Source organism: Peromyscus eremicus, unplaced genomic scaffold (assembly GCF_949786415.1).
Source record: "Peromyscus eremicus unplaced genomic scaffold, PerEre_H2_v1 PerEre#2#unplaced_104, whole genome shotgun sequence".
Classification (NCBI taxonomy): Eukaryota; Metazoa; Chordata; class Mammalia; order Rodentia; family Cricetidae; genus Peromyscus; species Peromyscus eremicus.
This window is the reverse complement of record NW_026734343.1, coordinates 526,267-551,675: the sequence shown is the minus strand read 5'-3', so window position 1 is coordinate 551,675 and position 25,409 is coordinate 526,267. Positions and strand designations below refer to the sequence as shown.

General features: G+C 40.3%; 1 long non-coding RNA gene and 1 pseudogene across 1 annotated transcript in view; one reads left to right on the top strand and one right to left on the bottom strand.

The window, feature by feature from the left end:
* The window catches only part of LOC131901511 (uncharacterized), a 146,227-nt gene that overhangs the window by 110,738 nt on the left and 10,080 nt on the right, over positions 1–25,409 (bottom strand). The gene's annotated exons all lie outside the window — the stretch shown is intronic.
* On the top strand, positions 4,756–5,192 carry LOC131901509 (small ribosomal subunit protein uS12-like; annotated as a pseudogene).

Genomic DNA, 25,409 nt, shown 5'->3' with positions numbered 1-25,409 from the left:
TAGCCACTGACCCTCCTGTACCCCATGCAGACAGAATTACCTGGATGAACCAGACCCCTGTCTGGGTGGACCAGTGGCCCTTTACTCAAGAAAAGCTACAGGCCGCCACTATGCTTGTACAAGAGCAGCTTATGGCTGGCCACATTGAGCCTTCCAACTCCCCATGGAATACACCTATATTTGTTATCAAAAAGAAGTCAGGAAAATGGAGGCTCCTTCAAGACTTAAGGGCAGTAAATAAGGTAATGAGGCCTATGGGGGCACTTCAGCCTGGATTGCCTTCGCCTGTGGCTATTCCTGCTAAATTTTACAAGATGGTCATTGACATTAAAGATTGTTTCTTTACTATTCCCTTGCACCCCGAGGACAGAGCCTATTTTGCATTCAGTCTTCCCCGCCACAATTTTCAGGGACCTTTGCTTCACTACCAATGAAAGGTATTACCCCAGGGCATGGCCAACAGTCTTACTCTCTGCCAGAAATTCGTGGCTCAGGCTGTGGACCCTGTCAGACTTAATTGGCCCCAGATATATATCTTACATTACATGGATGACCTTCTCCTCACTGCACCTGACCCCATCTCCCTTGAGCGATGTTTTTCAGAACTCAGTAGTGCCCTTAATGGATTGGGACTACAGATTGCTCCAGATAAGGTCCAAACCCAGGATCCTTTTAGTTACCTGGGGTTGGAACTCCATTCAAACCGGGTCCTCATTCCTTGCATCCAGTTATGCACTGACCATCTCCATACCCTAAATGATTTTCAACAATTGCTTGGCCATATCCAATGGCTTAGGTCTTACGTTAAACTTCCTACGGATTCTCTTCTTCTCCTCTATGAGATCCTTTGGGGTGACCCCACATCACCCCGTGTGCTTTCCCCTGTAGCCAACGAGGCTTTGATTCAGATAGCCATTGCCATTAACCAACAGTCTTGCTTTCAGATTTCCTATGCCATACCTGTATATTTTATAGTTCTGCCTACACCACACACACCCACAGGAGTCTTTTGACAACATGCTCAAGAACCAAAACTTAAAGGCAAGATACTCCTCTGGGTCCACATGCCTGCTGCCCTTTCGAGAGTCATTTCCGTCTAACCTGAACAGGTGGCCTCACTCATTATGAAAGGACGACAGACCTCTCGCCAATATTTTGGTAAGGACCCTGATATCATACTCACAAGGATCAAACCCAGTTTTTGTTCCAAACCTTAGATAAGTGGGGGGTTGCCTTGGCAGGGTTTATGGGGACCTTGGATAATCACCTCCCAGATGACCTCTTGCTCCATTTTGCCTGGCTACATCCCTTCATCTTTCAAAAAATTATAAAAACTGGTCCCATTTCTCGTGCACTTACAGTCTTTACCAATGGTTCCACTAATGGTGTTGTGGCCTTTGTGGCCCAAGGCCACCCTACCTCCTTCCTAACGCCTTTCTGGTCAGCGCAGTTGGTTGAACTTTCAGCAATTTTAAGGGTTTTTCAGACCTATTCTGATCAACCTATTAATATCTATACAGATAGTGCCTATATTGCCTTTTCCATCCCCTTGTTAGAAACCTCTCCAGCCATAAGGCCTACCGCCAATGCCACCCCACTTTTCTCCCAGATTCAACAGCTTGTCCTGACTTGCCAACACCCATTTTTTATAGGCCATATTAGAGCCCATAGTGATCTTCCTGGACCATTAACTGATGGCAATGCACAGGCAGATGCCGCCACCAGGCTAACTTTCCCTGTCATGGTTGGCTCAGTCCTACAGGCCCAAACTGCCCATAAGATCCACAATTTAAATTCTCAGACCCTCTGTCTTCTTTTTAAGATCTCTAAACAACAGGCCCGAGAAATTGTCAAACAATGTCCCTCTTGTGTTGTTTCTCACCCTGCCCCACACTTGGGAGTAAACCCTCGAGGCCTCCTTCCCAATCAAATCTGGCAGATGTTACTCATTGCCCCGAATTTGGCAGACAAAAATTTATCCATGTCTCTATAGATACCTTTAGTGGCTTTATCTTCGCCTCTCCTCATGCTGGGGAAGCCACAAAGGATGTTCTTTCTCACCTGATTGTTGCCTTTTCTGTCTTGGGAAAACCAGCTAAGATAAACACAGACAATGGCCCTGCTTATACCAGCACAGGCTTCAAAAAATTTTGTGATAGTCTACAAATTATTCATACCACAGGGATACCTTACAATCCCCAGGGACAGGGCATAATAGAACAAGCCCACCAGACCCTAAAGACCTGGTTGGCTCGCCTCAAGTCTTCTAACCTTCATTTTACCTCCCCCAGAGATCAATTGAGCCATGCTTTGTTTGTACTCAACTTCCTCACCTTAGATGCTGCAGGGCACTCTGCCGCTGACAGACACTGGCACACTTCTCCAGATGACACCCGGCCACTAGCCATGTGGCGAGATCCCCTCACGGGGCGTTGGAAGGGCTCCGACCTGGTCCTTATTTGGGGACGAGGTTCGGCCTGCATTCTTGACCAGATACGCTCTGCTCCCAGATGGTTACCAGAACGCCTGGTTAGAGCTGTAAATATACCTGATCTGTCCAGGAGAGATAGCCCCTCTCCTGAGGAAACTTCTTCTGTTTTAAATGCTGTCCCTCCAGCAAGCCCTCCAGGCTGTTGTCCTCACCCACAGCAACCCCCACCAGGCCTTTAGCTCGGTTATCATTCTGCTCAGAGTTCCTGTGGGGGAACAGTGGGAACTTTACAGCAAACTGTTTTTGAGACCTTTCACACAGTATACAAGTCCCATAGTCAATCATGTTCTGGGCTGTGACACTGCTTGTCACAAATCCAGTCTGACAGCAGGGGTCATGTTTCCAAGGGCAGTGCTGAATTTTCATCCAAGGTATCAGAAAGACTTGTCAGACCTGCTGGCCTTGGTGTCACAGGTGGTCATAGCTGTGTTGGGCCAGCTTGACACAGCCTGTGGCTGGCAGGTAGCACAGCAAACAGGGTAGTACCAGAGATGCCACTCAGGGAACTTAGGTCCCTTCCACCTAGACTAACCTTGTATTCCTCAGATCAATTCCTAGATCTCTAGGAAGAGAAGCCACACTGAGATGACTGCCTTGACAGGAGCCTGTTACTGCTATCACCTTACCAGTCCTTCTGGGGATTGGAGCAATGGGAATAGGCACAGGAATTGCCTCTCTGGTCCTGTCCAACCAACATTAATCTGAGATTTGACTTCTATAGACGAGGATATTGCTCAATTTGAAGAGAGAATTACTGCCCTCCAGTCATCCCTTTCCTTCCTAGCTGAGGTAGTTTTGTAGAACAGGAGAGGCCTGGATCTCCTCTTTTTACAACAGGGTGGTCTTTGTACTGGACTCAAAGAGGAATGTTGCTTCTTTACAGATCACACCAAGATAGTCAGGGACAGTATGGAAGGTTAGAAAAGGACTAGGAAAAAAAAAGAGAGAGTGAGAGAAAAGGAGACTAAGAGCTTGGGTGGTTCTAGAATTGTTTTTCCAACTTCCCTTAGCTAACAACCCTTTTGCCCTCCCTCCTAGGACCTGTTGTCAGCCTGCTCCTGGCCCTTGCCTTTGGGCCATGGGCACTTTCCTGGCTCACTCGGTTCATCCAAAGCCAAATAACAGACCTGCTGGCCAGGTAGATCCAGGTTAATTACCACTGCTTTGATATGCAGGACTCCAGGCTTGAAATTTCCCCTGATGAGAGATGCCACACACAGACCCCTTCACTCGGGGGAGGCTGTACCTGTGTGTGGGAAAAAGGCTCACTCAAGGCATGATTGGAGTGCAGCTGCGACTGCACAGGCTGGGGACCATGGTACCCCAAAATCCCGAGAGCCTGGATTATATGCCCTGTTGCATAGCGGTTGTGCAGTAGCAGCCTTGTGCTTACCCTTTTCTGCTCCCTCAAAAAACTGCACGGTCCATTGATTCCTGCACTATGGGGATGCCTGTGGTGCTTGCATCTGGAGAGACATTGCCTCTCGGACCTTTTTTCACAACCTTTAGAGGGATAGGGCCTCTGTAATCCTCCATGCAAAGCCTCTTTCAGACTCCTCCTTTTAGACCATTCAAACCTGGTTTATGTTGGCCCTTAGATTTATTACTAAGAAGGGGGAGATGTCAGGGACAAGGATAGAATCTCTAGTTAGTGGAAAAATACAGACCCCCATAAGACAGGAACTAGATCATCTTACAGTCAGGTTGCCTAGCAACAGGACATTGAGGCAGAACCCTTGACACTTTCAACCTGTAAACATCCTATACAAACATCCTTAGCTTGCCCCACCTTATGCAGATGACAGCTTCTTGCTCCCCCCACCTTGCAGAAACTATATAAACCCTCTTGGAGAAAAATAAAGTTGCACCTTGATCAGAATCCAGACTTGGTGTGTTTCCTTGTATCTCCTGTCCCTATCATTCCGTCCTTAGGGTGGTCAAGAACCCGTTGAAGCCCTGCAGGTGGGGCAAAAGAACACATAGTGGAGAGAAACCATATGAATGTGATCAATGGACTAAAGCCTTTAGACATCATAGTAGTCTTCAAAGGCATAGAAGAACACATACTGGAGAGAAAACATATGAATGTGATCAATGTACTAAAGCCTTTGCACATCATAGTAATCTTCAAAGGCATACAAGAACACATTACTGGAGAGATACCCTATGAATGTAATCAGTGTGGTAAAGCCTTTGTACTTCACAGTTATCTTGAAATGCATAGAAAAACACATACTGGCTCTCATTCTCTCGGGCCTGTGGTGCCGGCAAGATGGGCAAGTGTCATGGTCTCCGTACTGCCAGGAAGCTCTGCACCCACCGACGGGACCAGAAGTGGCATGATAAACAATACAAGAAAGCCCACTTGGGCACAGCCCTGAAGGCCAATCCATTTGGAGGTGCCTCTCATGCCAAGGGAATTGTGCTGGAAAAAGTAGAGGTTGAAGCCAAACAGCCAAATTCTGCCATCAGTTAGTGTGTCAGGGTGCAGTTCATCAAGAACAGCAAGAAGATCATAGCTTTCGTGCCCAACGATGGCTGCTTGAACTTCATTGAGGAAAACAAAGTTCTGGTTGCTGGATTTGGTCGAAAAGGTCATGCTGTAGGTGATATTCCTGGAGTCTGCTTTAAGGTTGTTAAAGTAGCCAATGTGTCCCTTTTGGCCCTGTACAAAGGCAAGAAGGAAATACCAAGATCTTAAATTTTGACAATGGAAATGCAATAATAAATTTTCATATTCTGAAAGAAGAAAAAAGAAAGAAAGAAGAAAAACACATACTGGAGTGAAACCCTATGAATGTAATCAGTGTGGTAAAGCCTTTGTACATTACAGTCATCTTCAAAGGCGCACAAGAACACATAAAGAGAGAAACCATATGAATGTAATCAGTGTGGTAAAGCCTTTGCTCACCACAATGTTCTTCAATTGCATAAAAGAACACATAGTGAAGAGAAACCATATGAATGTGATCAATGTACTAAAGCCTTTGGACATCATAGTAATCTTCAAAGGCATACAAGAACACATACTGGAGGGAAACCCTATGAATGTAATCAATGTGGTAAAGCCTTTGTACTTCACAGTAATCTTGAAATGCATAGAAGAACACATACTGGAGAGAAACCCTTTGAATATAATCAGTGTGGTAAAGCCTTTGCACAAAGCAGTACTCTTCAATTGCATAAAAGAACATATAGTGGGGAGAAACCCTATGAATGTAATCAGTGTGGTAAAGCCTTTGTACAACATGGTTAACTTCAAATGCATAGAAGAACACATACTGGAGAGAAACCCTATGAATGTAATCAGTGTGGTAAAGCTTTTGTACAGCATGGTCATCTTCAAATGCATCGAAGAACACGTACTGGAGAGAAACCTTATGAATGTAATCAGTGTTGTAAAGCCCTTGCACAATACAGCATTCTTCCATTGCATAGAAGAACACATACTGGAGAGAAACCCTCGAAAAGTATTACTATTAGTGAGTAATTGGTGTATAAAAGCCTGTGAATATAACTTTACATCTTGAGCATCTATAAAAAAAACTCCTACTAAAGATATGTGACTATAAACGATTTGATAAGATCTTTAGCTAACACACTTATGTTCAGTTACATATGATTATTATGGAGAGAAATATCTCACAGGTGTCAAAATTCTCTTCAAGAATTGTGATATTCCCTCTGTATTTGGTTTATACCTGCAAATTCACATGGTCAAAACGACTATGGATTTAAACAATATGGTAACTTTTTTAGATTTCATACTTCAATTACATGAGATAATGAATCCATGTGTAAAACTTCATGAATGTGTACTAATTCATTTCTGTTGCTTTGATGTAACATCATGTTAATGTGTACCTATGAAAGTATTGAATTGGCCCTTGGTTCCAAAGCAATACAAGATCACCATGAAAATGGCATGGAAACAAGTGTCAGACATAGCAGCTAAAATAAGAAACTAAAAATTCACACTCTCAATCTGCAACATAAAGCTTAAAGTATAAATGGGAAATGTTATACTCTCAGGCCTACCCCCAGCAGGAAAGCATTTCCTTAATTTTCCCAAATAATATCACAGACTGAGAATGATTGATTTTTCTGAAGTCAAGCCTACATGCTTGCTTTCAGTTAAATGAATAAATACATGATTGGGAGTAACTCTGTAAGCCTTCAGATGCCTCAATACCTTTATGACTAGAATTAAAAGAGAAAAACATTCTTAAGTAAAAATTAGTTTGAAGATTTCTTTTAATTTTAATTATGTGATGTCTGTCTGTACTTGTGCATGTGCATTCTGCTTCTCCAGAAAGTTAGACCCCTGGAACTTCTTGCAGTGGGAATTACTGTAAGTTGTCAAAACCCTGATTTTGGTCCTGGGGATGAGCTTGTATTAAGAGAATGGCCATGTCTCTAGCCCTGTAAATATTTTACAGCTTTCTTTTATGTACTGTTGATATCAGGAAATAAGGAAAATCTCATACAAGAGAAAAAGTGTATTCATGTAAACATTTGGTAAAAACTTTGGAATCACAGTTGTCTTCATTTTCAAGAAAAAAAAACTAGGAACATCTTGTTTTCATTTCCTTGAATTAAGTAAATTATTCAACATGTTCACTAAAGACTGATGTGAAGATCTCATTATGGCTTCAATTTTGCAACTTTTGAGGTATATATTAAAGTGGCTATAGGTAATGTAAATCTACTTAGCAAAGTTTATTTTGTGGTTCTTATATTCCTTCTGTGGCTTTTGTTCATGTTCTAATGTACTCTCACTTAGTGAGAGGAATTTATCTGCTGCAATGTATAGAATAATGTCCATCATCTAAGTGGTCTGTTTGTATTTAAATATCAGGTACTATGTGACCATAATTTTCAAGTAAGGGTGTCTGTAAAAGCATGGTGGGTTTTTCATATTTTTCATAAATTACCTTAAAATGTTGTTTGTTATCCAGCCTGGCTGGGACATCAATAATTAGTCAAGGATCTGTTTGAACTCATAATCCTCATGTTTTGGTCTGCTAAGTACAATTCTAAGAACAGATGATGCACACCCAACATTTTCTGTTTTGTCAAATCATTTTAACAATGTTAATGTTAACATACTTAATAGAGAATATAAAATAAATTAAATACCTCATATGTGTATGCTAAGAAACATTGTATTTCCTTGTTATAAAGGTTTTTTTGCATTTTCTCAGGTATTGATAATTTTTTTCTATTTAGAACACTTTCTTCTTTAGCTCACACTTTCCTCATACAATGTAATTGAGAATTGCTTTGATCTTTTAATCCTGACTGTGCTGTTGAGGGTTGTGAAGATAGTTCTGCCATTTCTTCTAGTCTGGGTCTTAACAGGTCAGTGAGAAAGAAAAATAGATCAAAGAATGAGTGTCTTCCAAACTCTGGCATTTCTGGAAACTTACAATTGAAGAAGGACATGTGCAAGAGTTGAGTTTGTTGACCAACTTTGAAGCTGGTAGAGTCACAGTGCAGAAAGGGAGAGGAAGGATAGAGGTTGAGAGATTTCCTACTTCAACAATAGTTGAGATTAGCAATGTGGAATTAGGTTATCAATTTTAGATGCTGAATAAATATCCTGATTGGCCATTTCTTTCAGTCCACAGACCAGGGCAATCCAGAACCTGAATAAAGGATTGAACTTATCTTGAAATCAAGTTGCTATAGTTACAATAGTTCAACCAAAATAGATCTGTGTAAAATGTTGTGGCTCTCCCTATCAGGACGTTATTTTTCTCATTTTAGATGTATACTCTGAGATGAAAGTTTTGAGAAATATTTGATGTGCTGTAATATCAATCCCTAGTGTCTGAAGCACATGGACATAAAGCCTGACTCAACTTTTCAAAATAATTTTTGAAATTATAACTATATCATATTCACATTCTCTTTCCTGTCTCCAAGCCCTTCCATGACCCCTCATTGTTTTCTAATTCATGGCCTGTTTTTTTTAAGAACAGTTACACAGTAACTTATACAACAGTTACTATGTGTTTGTGAACTGTGTTTGGCTGTAGAACTCCCAGATACAAGGCAATGTGTTGGCTGCACTGTGTAAAAAGTGTGTAATACAATGTGCACACAAAGAACCCTGTGCTTTGGATGAAGAACAGGATGTGCTATAGGAGAGGGGAAGAATGTCTACTAAAGTACAAACTTTCTTGACTAGAGCCTTGTCTACTGGGCTGGGCAGGCAGAGCTGGAAGGTCTGTGCTTTCTGAATCACTTTATCTCTGCTCTTTCACAAATGTAGCTGCTGATATTCTGACATCAACCTGGGTGACTCTTAGCCAATGAAGGTCTCTGGGAAAGGTTAGCAATCAGGAGTAGTGGCAGGTAACTTGCAGGTTCTTTCCAGGATTCTCCTCTTCTTCTATTGTAGTGAGTTGTAAGGAAGACCACAGACTATACTATGGGGAGTATAGGGTGTTCAGAACAGGTCTGTTGAGCTGTCATTTCTGCTGGGATTTGAATGTATTTCAAAATAGATTACAATGTATATATTACTCAGTGGTAAAAGTCAGTTACATCATGAAATTTTAGGCACATCGATGGAACTAGAAAACAGTCATCCTGAGTGAGGTAACCCAGATCAAAAGAGACAAACACAGTGTGTCCTCACTCATAAGTGGATATTAGAGTTAAAGTGAAGTATAAGCAATTCACAATCCCAGAGAAGCTAGGTAAGAAGAACAACCCTAATGGGACATGCATTGCCCCCTAAAATGTCCCTATTCTACTCAGCTTTTCCTGTATTCTCTCCCATTGTTCTTCTCTTCCTCACCTGATCATTCCTGGTCCTGTTCCCATCGACTTACAAAATCAATTCTACTTCCCCATTCTAGGGAAATCTGTGCATCCCTCCCTTCAGCTGTAATTATTACTTAGCCTGTCTGGGTTTGTGGATTGTACTGTGATTAGTCTTTACTTAAAAGGTAATATCCACTTATAAGTGAGTACATAATCATGTGTGTCTATGTGGTTCTCAGTTGCCACACTCAGGATAATAATGAACTTAGGAAACTAGACCTGAAGAATTCAAATAATCCAAACATGTGGTGTAAACCTAAACACAGAATTTTTAACAGAGAAATCTAAAATGGCTGAGGAATACTTAAATGGTCAACATCCTTAGCCATCAAGGATGTGCAAGTAAAAACTATTTTGATATTTATGTTATAGCTGTCATAATGGCTAAGATAAATAACATAAGAAACATATCATGCTGGTAGAGTAAGTAAAACACTCCTCCATTGCTTGTGGGAGTACAACCTTATGTCCTTATATAGCTTTGAAATAAATATGGTGCTTCCTCAGAAAATTGGGAAATGATGTATCTCAAAACCAAGCTATATCACTCTTGGGCATATTCCCAAAAGAATTTTCCTCCATCCTGCCACAAGAACACTAGGTCAACTATGTTCATAGCATATTTATTCATAATAGCCAAAAACTGCTATATCTGTGAGAGATTGTTCCTGGTTTGTGTTTTCATAATTTCACAAATTCCCTGAGATGTTTGTTATTTAGCCTGGTTTGGATATCAAAATTAGTCAGGGATACATTTGAACTCATGATCCTGATGTGTCAGTCTCATAAGTACAAATCCTAGGGTATATGGTATACCTCTAATGTGTGCTGTTTTGTCAACATGTTTCAATAATGTTTGTATTAAAAAGCCTAATAAAAGAAAATGTAAAAAACATTAAATACCACATGTTTGTATCCAAAGCATAATTTTCATCTGTTTTGTAGAGATGTAATATTGTAAGATAGCCGGGCAGTGGTGGCACACGCCTTTAATCCCAGCACTTGGGAGGCAGAGCCAGGCGGATCTCTATGAGTTCGAGGCCAGCCTGGGCTTCCAAGTGAGTCCCAGGAAAGGCGCAAAGCTACACAGAGAAACCCTGTCCAAAAAAAAAAAAATATTGTAAGATTATCAGCAATGAACTGTCTATTTTGCTGGAGACCTGCTTGGGGAGGGGGTACAGGTATCAAAGATTATATGTGGAATTAGCAGGGTTCAGAGAGAAGGAGGGGACTGACACGATGTGAGTGTGAATGGGACGGCTATGAGCAGTGTTTAATTAAAAAAAGACACCTTTTATATGCTATAGTTGCATGTAGGATTCAACAGGTGAGAAAAGGGCTTGTGAGGTTTTGTGTGGCTTGAAATCATGGGTTGTGGAAACTAGCCTGACCTTGACAATAGGCATCAGCCATATGTTAATGAAAGGACCACAAGTTCCTCCTGCCAAAAATTAGGAGAATGAGTGCTTTAACCACTGGGAACTTTCCTCAAGCCTGTGAGGGAGTGGAGATCCTTATCCAAATACCTGACCTTGGTAAAAGGTCTTCTGGGAAGTAGACACTATACCACAAATTTTAATGTTGCTGAATGGACCTGTTCCCCTGATAATGCTCTCCAAATGGAAGATCCTGATATCTTACTCTTTTTTTCCATTATACCATACCATTCTAACTTCTCTATATGTATATATATTAACTGAACTCTTGACCTTAATTGCCTCAGACACTGGATCTGAATGGTAGGCATTTCACACTTGGCATCAGGTGTGTCTAGTAAATCTTTAACGTTCTGTTCTTGGTGTAATTAAAAGGACACAATGGAATTCCTGGTTCTTCAGTGGCAGAGATTTTTGTCCAAAGCATTCTTTTGTTAAGGAAGTCTACCTTTGCATACATTTTTATCTTTTACCAAAACTTGTCCAACATTTCCCAAAGGGAAAGGCATTAATAGTGAGAATCATTAAAAATAAAAGTAAAAAGGTAGCCAGGTGGTGGTGGCACACGCCTTTAATCCCAGCACTCGAGAGGCAGAGGCAGGCGGATCTCTGTGAGTTCGAGGCCAGCCTGGACTACCAAGTGAGTTCCAGGAAAGGTGCAAAGCTACACAGAGAAACCCTGTCTCGAAAAACCAAAAACAAACAAAAAAAAGGTAAAAAGGTGCTGGAAAATTGTGATTAGTCTGTATTATTGAAATGCTGGAAATTTGTAACACATCAATGACACCATGTGTTCCACACCAATATTTCACAACATAGCTTAATGTGCTATGTATATGTACATATTATTTGAAATTCCCATGCTTCTTCATATCCACATTAATTTTCCATTTGGCACTTCATCTTGAAATCCTGCTTTCCAGTGAATTATCCAGAGATGCCAAATAATATAATGGCAATGGGATTTATTAAAATATACAAAAAAAATATACACAAACAAAAGACATTTCTGTGTGTGTGTGTGTATGTGTGTGTGTGTGTGTGTGTGTGTGTGTGTAATGTGATTATGGGTTTTTAGGCTATGACAGATATGAGGAGACCAGAAGGCAACTTTGTGGGACCTACTTTTGTTCTTCTTCATATGGTAATCAAGGTCAGGTCTCGGCCTTGCACAGACATTTCTCACTTAGTTGTCTCACTGGCCCTCAAATAAAACTAGTTGAAATATTACATCAGTAAAATATTGTCTTCTTTTCAGATTGTAAATATATTGTCATCTAATGTTAGAGGAAAACAGGACAATTTGAATAATAGATCCTATTTGCAAATGTAAATAATATACTGATATCTCTTTTTCTTCATTTTCCTTTTCTTTGAATTTTGTTAGTTTATTTTGAGGATTAAACTTTTGTTCATAACATTTTCTAAAAACCACAATCTAATGTCATAGAATTGTTTAGGTGGGTAAAGTTGGTTGCTACTAAGCCTAATGACCTCAGTTCAATCTGTGGAAGACTCAAATTACGCCCATAAAATTTTCAGTTATTTCTACACTCTGGCTGAGGCATGTGTACACTCTCAGACTGAAACATACATAAATAGTTTTTAAACCCCATATGTGTCATTGAGGTCACTTGCAACTAAATGACTCCCTGGGTTTCATCTCTAGAACTCACATAGGAAAAGTAGATAATGGACACCTGTAAGTTGTACTCTCACTGCCATATATAGTTGATTGTACAGTTATATCCACACAAACATAGTTCAAATATTTTAAATGGATGAAATTAACATAATAAATAACCTAGATATTGAGAATATATGAAGTGATCTGTCAGTTTACATTATTATTACAGAATTTCAGAGGGTATTAGTGTACATGAGAACATTGATGGTTTCTTTTAAAAACTTTGAGATTTGAGGTAAGCTTGTTTCAAGTAGTGAGTTCCAGGACAGCCAAGTCTATGTGGAGGATTCCTGTCTCAAAAATTCTAAAACGAAAAAGACATATCTCAAATTATAGAACTTTTTCTATATAATATGACTGGGCACTGATGGGTTTCAACAAATCAAGTTTGTTATCTTTTGTTTTCTGTACTCACACCCAGAGAACTATGTTAATAATGAAATAAGAACCAAAGTAGAGAGTCCATTCACAGAGGGTTAGAAAGCCATTGAATCCTTTGACAAGGACTTTTATCACCTCCAAGTGATAGGAGACAGAAGGAGTAATCTGGCAGCTTCACCTACATTTTAATGTCATATTTGGAAGCTGGAGAGTTTACTGAATAGTCCTACTCCTCTTGGTTGCCCAAGTTTGGTTCCTTGCACCCACATCAGATGGATCAGAACTACCTGTATTTCTAGGTCCAGGAGATCTGCTGCATTCTTTGGGCTTGCTAGGTTACTAGATATACAAATAGTGAAGAGACATATATATATATATATGTGATTTAATACTTAAAAATTTTTTCTTCATATATATGTTATTTTCAAAAAGAATGAAGTTTAATTTAGATGTATATGTTTTGCCAGTGTGTATATCAAGAAGTTGCCAGGTACCAGTGGGATTCATAAGAGAGGGTCTGATCCCCAGTGCCTGTAGTTAGAGATTGTTGTGAACTGTTTTCTGGATTCTGGGAATCAAAGTCAGGCCCTGTGAATGAGCAGCCAGTGCTCTCAAGTGTTGAACCATCTATTCAGCCCCATGAACATGTCATTATAAGAGTGAGGTGTGATGGATGATCCTGATTTCATCTTTACCTCAGCTCTGATGACCCAAAAGAAATACAAGATTGATGGCTTCTAAAACTCACTTAGACATGATTCTTAAAGAAGTTTTCAAGCCCAAATCTCCAAAAAATGAGGGAAGAATACAAAAAATAGCCAGGAGTATAATTGATAATACAAATATTTTTGTGTGTTTTTGTTTTGGTTTTGGTTTTGGTTTGTTTTGTTTTTTTTTTTTTTTTTGGTTTTTTTGAGACAGTGTTTCTCTGTGTAGCTTTTGGAGCCTGACCTGGAACTCACTTTGTAGACCAAGCTGGCCTTAAAATCACAACGTTCCACCTGCCTCTGCCTCCCGACTGCTAGGATTAAAGGCATGTGCCACCACTGCCTGTCTGACATTACAAGTTTTAAAAAGTATCTGACTGCTGGAAGAAAACCACAAGACTTGAGTTTATCTCCAATTTCAAAAAATGAGCAGCAATGTGAGCCCAAAAGGACAATTGTCAGATGTCCCCATGCTGGAGTTTATACCTCCTGTAAGGAGAGGAGAGGAAATAGCAGGCATGAAGACTGACTTGTCTGAATGGGATGATATTCTGCTTTTTTGATGCTTGGTAAACTTTCTGTTAGGAGCCCTGAATGGTAGTGACTCCAGATGACATCTGGCTTGTCAGGAGATCCTGAGACTTAAACAGAAGTCACTAGAAGGTAGGACAATCAGGCATTTTCAAAGAGCTATGGAGTATGGAGGAAGTGTCAGGGAGGGAGCTTCAATCATCAAAGCCCAGGATCAAATGACAAGAGAGGAATGGTTGGGGTGTACCTGAGGACAAGCTGGCTTCTGTTGTGCTCTTTGTATCCACAGAGTTGTGGTCAATTGGTGCACTCCAGGTCTTCTACTCTTTCCTGTTTTTGACAAGTACATGCAGCTGTCGGTGACAATGTCCTGCAGCTTCAACTTTGTGATTCAAGTTGGGCCTTGAAGCTCCTCAGTCGCCACCCTGTCAATCCCTGTAACCAACATTCCTGATAGAAATAAGGATATCATAAAGAGACATTTATATATCTACCATTGGCTAACAACTAATGAAATAGTGGACCACATGAAATTCTAATTTCACTGGGGTTCTCATTGTGGGATAACACTTGAATCCTCCAGAAGAGAACGTGGAAGGGTTTTAATGATGGGAAAAATTAGTTACATGACTTTATTAGATTACCAAGTTTTATATATCTTTTGACTTCTGTCTATACATCTTAGGACCCCAAGGATGGATTAGTTATCTTATATTTTTTATTGTCCCAAATTAGTCAATTTGAATAAATATCATGTTTTAAATTTTCATTAATAATTTGCTTTATTCCCTTTGCTGTATTTGTTTGTTTGTTTGTTTGTTTGTTTTGTTTTTTGAGACAGGATTTCTCTATGTAGCTTTGCGCATTTCCTGGATCTCGCTCTGTAGACCAGGCTGGCCTCAAACTCACAAAGATATGACTGCCTCTGACTCCTGAGTGCTGGGATTAAAGGTGTGTGCTACCACCGCCTGGCCCCTTTGCTGTTTTGTTTTTTCTTTTTTGTAAAGAGTAGTATTACGTTGATTCCCTGGCTGTCCTGAAACTCACACTATAGACTAGGCTGTTCTAGGACATCAGACAGATCTGTCCACCTTAGCTGCAGAGTGCCTGCATTATAGGTGGGCATGTCACTCACTGGATAACTTTGTTCATTAAATTGACTTACTGAGGATGAATGGCTGATCCTGCCTAGTTAACATAGCCAAGGCACAGGTTCTGGTCCTATCTCCAGTAACAGAAGAAAGTTCCCATGAAATATAGTCTTCCTGCCTTGAAGTCAACTGTCTTCCACTATGAGAAATTTTATTTTTCATTATTATTGAGTGTGTTATAACTCATCAATGACCTGGGAAGAGTTCTGTTCTTATTCTGGAGATGGAGAAACCTAGGCTCACAGGGATAGTTTTTGAATATAATTAAGTGTAAAACTGTTCTTATTATTCATCCATGATTCTAATTCCTGACTAAATGAAATTGAAGCCACCTAACCAAGCATGCTGGCACAGGCCTGAAATCAAGGTACTTAAATTTGGAGGTAGGAATTTCTGGATTTCAAAGTCATGCAAAATAAGAATGGTTATTATGGTAAGGGAGGAGGGCCACAGAACCAAGGGATACTGATTGGCTCAGGACAATGCCCATAGTCTTCCCTGCAACTCCAGAAATTAAGGGCCATTGAACCAGCAATTGTTAGTTGAGGTATTTACCACCTCAAGTTTACTATTCTTGAAAATATTTTCTATTCTTTATAATGTTTCCTGTCCAAAGCACCTAGATTACTTGGGGATTAGACTCTTGGTACTCATTAAATAGTGGAATTCTCCTGCAGGTGGGAGAATTAGCCTAAGGCAGGGATGAGCTCACCAACCACATGCTCAATACAATGCGTTCATCCTTGAATCCCTATAAACAAAACCAACAGAAAGGGACTCAGCAGGTTTTATTCATATATTTGTGCATACATATTCTCACATGCTTAACAAGGAAGAAATTGGAAGGGAAGAATTTGGGAAGGGAAGGAGAGAGAACAAAAAGGGAAAATTGATTTAATACATATTAATTAAAATGTATAAAAATAAATTTTAAATAAAAAAGTGGCCTAGGGAGATAGCTTAAAATTTCAAAGCAGAGCCGGGCAGTGGTGGCACATGCCTTTAATCCCAGCACTCAGGAGGCAGAGCCAGGAGGATCTCTGTGAGTTCAAGGCCAGCCTGGACTACCAAGTGAGTCCCAGGAAAGGTGCAAAGCTACACAGAGAAACCCTGTCTTGAAAAAAAACCAAAAAAAAAAATTTCAAAGCAGAACCAGGTGTTGTTACATAGGACACAGGCTCTATTATACCTAAACATCTCCTGTAACTCTCTTCTAGCCTCTGCAAGAACTCTTCACAGACTCCTGGAGTCAAACACTCACATACATTTAAAAAAAATAAAGCTTAAAAATGGAATTCTCTGCAATGGTGTCCCAGCCCTGAGACAGACAGCAGGCAGGACTGGTTAAAATGATCTCCTTCCCATCCTGCATGCTTTTCAGACATTCTATAAAATCAACTTTCTACATACACTGAGAGATTCATTCTACCAGTCCTGATCATGGTGAGAAAGTTGAATAATACAGCTTTTTTTTTTCACCTGCCCATGGATGAAGATGTGCTGGCTAACAATGGTGCTTATAAATGCATTCTTCTTGGCTCCATTATTTTCTAAGTATTCAACTTTCCATGAAGGCTACTCTTTATTTTATTTAATTTGCCAACATTTTGCTCTGAATTTCAGGAATAAAACTCCATAAGCAATTGAACCATCATCCAGCTTTCTGATAGGAGAAAGGCCTAATATCTTGTTTCTGATCTAGGGATCTTGTCAAGCCATCCAACACAGTAGAGCCTGGAGGAGGTACCCACACCTCTGCAAGCTCAGGTTTAAAGGCAAATGCCATAAGATTATATCATTTATGGGCGCTAGTATGGGTAAAATTTCGATTGGCTCAAGTTTGAGAGGCTTTTCAGAATTTCTGTGTTATCTTACTTTGTAGTTTTAAGCAGTTGTTTGTCAAACTTTATAGACTACCTCTGGCATTGGGGCATTCTGTGGTTAATCAGTTGCTACCAGATAGTCCTTCAAACATCCTGACTTAGAACTTTTGACCATCTCTGGCATTGGGGCATTCTATGGTTAATCAGTTGTTACCAGATGGCTCTTCAAAGGTCCTGACTTTGTCCTGGGACCTATGTTAGCAGCTCTGAGAACTTTGAAACTCAGGCCTGTTCAAAGATGGGGTGAGGAGCTTGCTTGAAATGGTTTTGGTTTGGTTTTTTAGTATGTACAAGCTAGCTAGCCAATTTGTGTCCAGGAGGAAGAAGGGGAAGTGCCTAAGGAGAGCAGGAAGAGAGCAGGGTTTACTTTTGCAGCCAGGGGCAAGTGCTATTGATATACATATCTCTGCTGATCTAGAAATGTCTTTGTCTGGGGTGGAAGGGAGGGACAGGAACTATTGTGCTGTGATTTTAAGCACATTGTAACCCTATGATATGTGCTCTTGTCACTCAGGTCTCATTAGCCAATCACATTCTCGAGGTGGCATGTCAGTCAGAAGTTGTGCAGGGTGCTTCCTGCCACCCCAGGCTTCAGACTTTTCTTTGAAGAAGAGCTGGCACCAGCAGTTTTGTGTGGTGTGGTGTGCTGTGAGTGCTCCTGCAGGGAGCTGAGCAGACAGCTTGGCTGAGCTGGGAAACCATGACATGGTGAGTGAGGGGCTGATGTCTCTAGATGGGGTGGAGCACATGGTGAGGTGGAGGATCCAGTATGGTGGGTCCTCCTCGGGTCTGGGTGGGAACCTGTCTGCAGAATCCCTGTCCTCTTAGGTGCCATGTGGTACTTAACACTCCCTGGATCAAGGGGCAGGCTTCTGAATACCTGTTCTGTTGGCTGAATCTGCTCACAGAATTGAAAGTATGAAGCTGTGCTTAAAGCCATCTTTGAACTTAAACATGCTTTGGTGCACTCATGGAAACCATGATGCCAAACTTGGAGAGTACCTTCTAGTACCTTGTTGAGTGAGGATGAGTATTTTGCATTTTATTTTTATGTGTAAGATGCGTTTACAGTTAATTTTGTGGGTGGTTGTAAAAGGCATCTCATGAATTGGGTAGCACGCCACTACTAACGTGTGATGTAGATGAGTGGAATTGGTGATTTAAAGGATTTACTAATGCTTAGATGATAGTAAGTCTCACAAAATAGAATTTATTGTAGAGAGGACTGTTTCAAAAAAAAAAAAAAACCAAACAGAGATAAGTATATTCTAGCCAGGCTTGTTAGAGATTGGAACAGTAGGAAACACTATTGTTCGCCAGGATTGTCCAGACACTTTTTTCCAAACAATTACTATGGAGCCACTGCTGATTTACAACCAAAAACTAGGCCCAACACTATATAAAATAATGAGATTCTAACAAGCATCTTATTGAGACATTATAGTGTCAAAACCAACTTTAAAGCTTGGTGTGCCATAAAGTTTCAGTTTTCTTCTTGAGAAAAGCTTATTTTTCTGCCAGAAGGTCAATATGACACCAGGTGACAAGTATTTGAAGAGTAAAACAATGTTGTATTAAGGACTGGATTGATCAAGCAAGGCTTTCATTTAGGCCCTCATACAAGGAAAAGGATCATTCTTGGAAGAGCTATTAACAGCCTGTGGCCTAGGCCTTGGGAGCTTTCCCTAAGTGCATGATTGATTGACAATAAAACAGAGCTCCTTCCATAGAATCAAGAATATGTTTGGGTGAACTGGTAATGGTGTAGAACCAGGACTTTTATTGTGGGGTTGCTTCAGATCCCACATAGAGCTTTGGTTATCAGTCCCAAGAACACTGATGGGCTTACTCAGTAATGATCTTGAAATATCCTGTGTTTTTTTGCAGCATTGTTTGATTAGCCTCCTCCTGAGTCTGTCCCATTGTATGATAGTTTCTGCTTACTTCCCAGAACTTTTCCATTTCACCACTGGAAGTAGTATCCAAGGTACTATTCTTTTTAAGAAGCTTACATGTCTTGCAATGTAGCTTGTACAAGGCTATCCCATGCCAGCTTTTTTTTCTACCTTCCACTTTTCCCATGATTGTCATCCATAGTCAGCTTCAACCCAGCACAATATCACTAAAGAACAACCTACTGTCTCAGGTGTCTGTAATATTTAAGAAAGAATCCTGGGAGAAATTTTGCTGTCTAACTCACCCATCTGCCCAAATGGCTAGACCTACAGTTGCCTGTCTGTATTTATATTGTTCAAAGTGAAACCTGGAGCATATAGCTAAAAGACACAAGGATGGCAGCATATGTTGAATGTACAATATGTCTAGGTTGTCTCCTCTTTGAGCATTTGCCAGAGATGGATGCATACTATAATTAAAGGTATTTTTCTTTATTAATAGCCTATGTGTGATTTCTCCCTGGGAAGTCATATTAATTCCAGGACAGCTGCATTTTCATCCTGTTTGAAAAATCTAACAAATAATGCTGCTATGAACATAGTTGAGCATGTGTCCTTGTGGTATAAATGAGCACTCCTTGGGAATATGCCCAAGAGTGGTATAGCTAGGTCTTTAGGGAGATTGATTTCCAGTTTTCTGAGAAAGCACCATACTGGTTTCCAGAGTGTCTGTACATGTCTGCACTCCCACCAACAGTGTAGGAGTGTTCCCCATGCTCCACATACTCTCCAACATAAGCTGTCTTCAGTGTTTTTGATCTGAGCCACATTTAGTTTTGAAAATGATTCTATGGGCACCAGTGGCAGACACTTGAAATGACTTTAAGTGGTATTGTATTGTTCTAATGCTCCCTTTCTTGTATGTAATTCAGTTTTCTTATTTTCGTGTGTGTGTGTGTGTGTGTGTGTGTGTGTGTGTATGTGTGTGTGTGTGTGTGTGTGTGTGTTTGTATGTGTGTGTATGTGTGTGTTTGTGTGTGTATGGGCATGTGTTTGTGTAGACTTTGGCATAGGCTTTAAAACTCTCAATGATCTTCCTTCCTCTGTGTCCAGCTTGCTGGCACTATAAGAATGCACTGCCACTTCCAGCTTGAAAAATAATTTTTATGATCTAAGTTTCCTTTTCTTATGGTGGACAGGGAGGCAAGGAGATGGTGTCAGCACCCCTGGTACTGGAGTTACAGGTATTAGTGACCCTTTAAATGTATTGGGAATGAAAGCTGGATGTTCCAAAAGCATCTTCAGTGCTCTTAACCGGTGATGAATTTTCCTACCTATGTTTTCTATTCTTGATTATGTTTCCCATCCAAGGTAACCCAGTCATGGTTAGACACCAGATGCTGATTAAAATGTGGAATTCTCCAGAGAGAATTAACCTCAGGCAAAGATGAGATCCCTAATTATTTATCTAATACAACATGGTCAACCCATTCTCTCTCTCTCTCTCTCTCTCTCTCTCTCTCTCTATATATATATATATATATATATATATAGATATAGATATAGATATAGATATAGATATAGATATAGATATATAGATACAAATATAGATATAGATATATAGATATAAATATAGATATAGATTTAGATATAGATATCCAACAAAAGTGGATGCAGCAGTTTGTATTAATGTATATCATCATTCTTATTCACCAACATCTAATAAGTAATAAGTTGGAAAGTAAGTGGGAAGGGGTGGAATGAAAAGATAAAAGGGGAAAGTAATGTAATATCTCTTGCTTATCAATTTATGGAAAGAAATTTTAAATGAAAAGGGGGCTAGATTGACAGCTCAGCAATTAAAAGAACTGGGTGTTTTCATAGAGGACCCATGTTCCATTCCCAAGACCCACCAGGAGCTAACCATTTGTTGTAACTTTAGTTTCAGGCATCTTCTGCCTTATTCTGGCCTTGTTAGGCACTACACAGAGACACATACAGGCAAAACATTGTATACATAATTTTTTAAAAAGTTAGAAAAAGGAAACAATAAGAGTTTTTACTATGATGTCATAGCCCTTAGCCATGAAACAAGCCAGGGCTTGTTCAAATGAACTCCTGCTGGTGTTGCATGGAAGCAGCTGTGCCCCCATGCTAGGCTAGCCTCCTCAGAAGAAAAAGCAGTTTTGTTCTGAGATTGATATAAATTATTATAACCATCTGTCTAGTTGCAAAGTAAACAGTGCTGTTAGGTGACTTTTCCTTGAAGGTTTCTGTATTTGTGTTCTCTATCTTTTGTATCTGTGAGAATTGTGGCAATGGTACAGATATATTTTAGATCAAACATCAAGATTGACAGGTCACTTGGGCCCCAAAACAATCTACATTTTACAAGGTTATTTCCTTGATTTTCAGCTAAGATCTTGTGGTACAAGATGAACATGTCAGAGACATTTCTTTCCATCATTTTTATAATTAATATATGTTTCTGCATAACTTTGAGGTAAGAATATCCATAAATGTCTCTGCTTTTACATTGTGATCCTGATCAGAAGTTGATTTGTTAACTGAGCATGCTTAAGAATATGAAGAGTGTTACAGGAATGTGTCCAGGCTCCCTACTCAAAAACCACATGCTTCCTTTGTTTAGGAAAAGCATTGTTTTGGAAATGACTCCCATGTTCTCCTTGCATTCTGCAGTTAGGAAATCTTTCTCATTTTATCTGTCTTGTCTGTGGTAATGGCTAATCTTTTTTTTGTTTTTTGTTTTGTTGTTTTTTTTTTTATTTTTTGAGACAGAGTTTCTCTGTGTAGCTTTGTGACTTTCCTGGAACTCACTTTGGAGACCAGGATGGCCTTGAACTCTGAAGAGATCTGCCTGCCTCTGCCTCCTGAGTGCTGGGATTAAAGTCCTGTGCCAACATCACCTGGCCGTGATGGTTATTCTTAATAGTCAAGCTGACTACCTATTTTTTTTTTTTTTTGGTTTTTCGAAACAGGGTTTCTCTGTGTAGATTTATGCCTTTCCTGGAACACGCTTTGGAGACCAGGCTGGCCGCAAACTCACAGAGATCCTCGTCACTCTGCCTCCCGTGTGATGGGATTAAAGGCGTGCACCACCACCGCCTGGCTTGCTGACTACCTTTTTAATTAATTAAAACCCAAAAGATTTGTGTACACCTGTGAGGGATTTTTCTTAAAGGTTTTGAAGTTAAAGACACATCTTTAATCTGGATCATTTTAGGTGATAAGATCCACTTTTAGCTGCTTGGTGGCAGTGCATACCTTTAACCCCAGGAAGCAGAAGCATTTGGATTTTCTGAGTTTGAGGGCAGCTTGCTCAACAGAATGAGTTTCAGGGCAACAACAATAAAACCTTTCTTGAAATCACCAAAAAAACCAATCAACAAAGAATAAGATCCAACTTTAATCTGGGTAGCAACTCTTGGTGTCAGCCTACATATATAAAGGATATTGAAAAAGGAAGTTCTCTTTTCACCTGTTTGCCCTAGCTCTGATTATCAAGTTTTTTAGTTCACTAGCATTAGAGCCTACTTCCTTAAAATTGTGGTGTATACTGAAGCCCAGCTGAGATGTCCAGCCTCGTGTAATGAATAACTACTGGACTTTTCAAATTTCCATTGGTGGACAGCCATTGTTAGACTAGCTCTACCACAGCTTGTGAGACATTCTAATAAATCCACTTTGTACACACATGGAGAGATTCATTCTACTAGTCCTGTTTATTAATATTCTGATCCTGGCCCTTGGTAGCACTCAATGTCCTGATGTAAAAGCTTGTTCTTAAGGGAAATTTACACCCACTACCCTCTCTCTCTGTCCTGTTTTTCTCCCAGGAAGTGTGAGCACCTTTGGATTCCTCACTCTCCCCCACCCACTTTTTCCTTCTTTCTCTTCCCCTTCTCTCTTCCTCCACTAAATAGACCTCTTCACTGAGTGCTGTCTGAATGTCATTTTTGTCTGTAACCAGCAGCAGGAAACCTTGGCTCTCTACCTGCCAGAGACTTCTTTACAAAATTCATAAGACGGTTCATGTACAGAAGCTTGAATAATGCAGTGGTTTTGTTGTTTTGTTTTTTCACCTGCCCTAGGAGTAAGATATGCTGACTATTAACAGTGCTTGCAAGTATATTCTTCCTAGCTTCATTATACTTTAAATATTCAACTTTCCTTGAAGCCTACCCTTCATTATTATTCATTTGCCAACAGTGTGCTCTGATTTTCAGGAATAAAAATCCTAAAGCAATGAAGCCATTTCTGATGGGAGAAAGACCTATTATCTTGTTTGTGATCCACTTCCTCCATTTCTTTCCTGGTTGTATGAAGTCCCTGTAACAACTAGGTAAAAAGTGGGTTCAGTTCACCTGACCTCAACTCAAAGTCACAAAACAAACATCTCCTTTTTTGTCTTTTAATTTCTCTTTAGTTGTTAATATTCTGGTCACCCTTCCACCTGTGGGACGTGCAATCACTCCACCCCACATAGTATAGTGGGCTGTATACGCTAGCCACACTGTGTCCAGGATGAAGAAGGGGAAGTGCCTACCAAGAGCAGAAAGACAGCAGGGTCTGCTATTGGATCCAGGGACAAGTGCTATTGAAATGCAAATGTTTAGAAAAGGTCTCTGTCTGTGGTGGAAGGCAAGATCAGGAACCATTGTTCTGTGACTTTAAGCACAGTGTAACCCTATGGGAGGTGCTCTGGTCACTCAGGCCTCACTAGCCAATTAGGCCCTCCAGGTGATCTGTCAGTCAGAAGTGGTACAGGGTTCTTCCAGCTGCTAGCTTCAAGCTTGACTTTGAAGAGAAACTGGAAGCAGCAGTTTTGTGTTGTGTGCTGTGCTGTGTGTGCTGGTGCAGAGAGCTGAACAGACAACCTAGGTGAGCGTGAAAACCACAGCATTGTGAGTAAGGTTCAGGAGCCAGAGTGGTGGGTCCTTCTCAGATCTGGGTGGGAAACTTCAGCCAGAATCCCTGTCCTGTGAGGTCCCATATGGTCCTTGAAACTTCCTATTCCCAGGGCAGGCCTCTGGATAACTTTTCTCTGTGGGCCGAATCTGTTCACATAATTGGGAGTAGGGGTGTGTGTACAGAAACATCTTTGTAGTGAACTTTAACATGCTTTTGGTGCACTCATTGAAAGCAGACCTACTTTGTCCAGTACCTTCTAGAGGTTCAGCACTTTGTACTTAACTTTCATGTGTAAGATCCATTTATAGTTAATTTTGTGGAGGTTGTAAAAGGCATCTCATGTGTTGCGTTGCACTCTACAACTAAGGTGAGAGAGAAGAGTTGAAATGGTGATATAAAGGATTTATTAATCCTTAGGAGATAGTAAGTCTCACAAAATAGAATTTAACTGAGGGAGTACTGCCTGGAAAAAAAAAAAAACCCTGCCAGGCAGTGGTTACGCACACCTTAAATGCCAGGACTCAGAAGGCAGAGCCAGACAGATCTATGTGAGTTTTAGACCAGCCTGGTCTGCATAACAAGATCCAGGATAGGCACCAAAACTACACGGAGAAACCCTGTGTTAAAGAAAAGAAGGAAAATAAAACCACTCAAAGTAAAGAGTATTGTAGCCAGGCTTGTTAGAGTTTAGGACAATAGGATACACATTTGTTTACCAAGATTGTCCAGAATTTTGGCTGCAACCAAACAATTACAAAGGAGCCACCCCTGATTTACAACAAGCCACCAGGCCTAACACTGTATCAAAGAATGGGACTCTAACAAACTGCTCATTGAGGAATTACAGGGTCATAACCAACCTTAAATCCTCGTATGCAAAAAAATTCTACTTTTCTTCTTAAGAAAAAACAAGGTCTGACATATGGACAATATGACACCAGGTAACAACTATTTGAAAAGTAAAACACTAGCAGTTCAGTGGTGGTGCATGACTTTGCCCAGCACTCACTCAAGAGACAGAGTCAGGTTCATCTCTGTGAGTTTGGGGCCAGCCTGGTCTGAAGAGTTATGTCCAGGACAGGCTCCAAAGCGACACAGTGAAAACCTGTCTCAATGAAAAAAAAAAGAAAGAAAGAAAGAAAGAAAGAAAGAAAGAAAGAAAGAAAGAAAGAAAGAAAGAAAGAAAGAAAAGTAGAACACTCTTACGTTTTTTAGGCCTTCAGGCAGGGATTAGGAAAATTCTTGGGAGAGCTAGTAACAGCCTGGGGCCTAGGCCTTGGGAGCTTTCCCTAAAGGCATAACATATTGACAATAAAACAGAGCTCCTTCACTAAAACCAGGAATATGCTTTGAAGAGCAGGCAATGGTCTTGAATCAGGGCCTTTGTGGTGGGGTTGCTTCAGATCCCATTAATCTAACTCTTTCACCAAATATGGCTATGGTTATTCGTCCACAGATCACTGTGGGCTTAGTCAGTAATA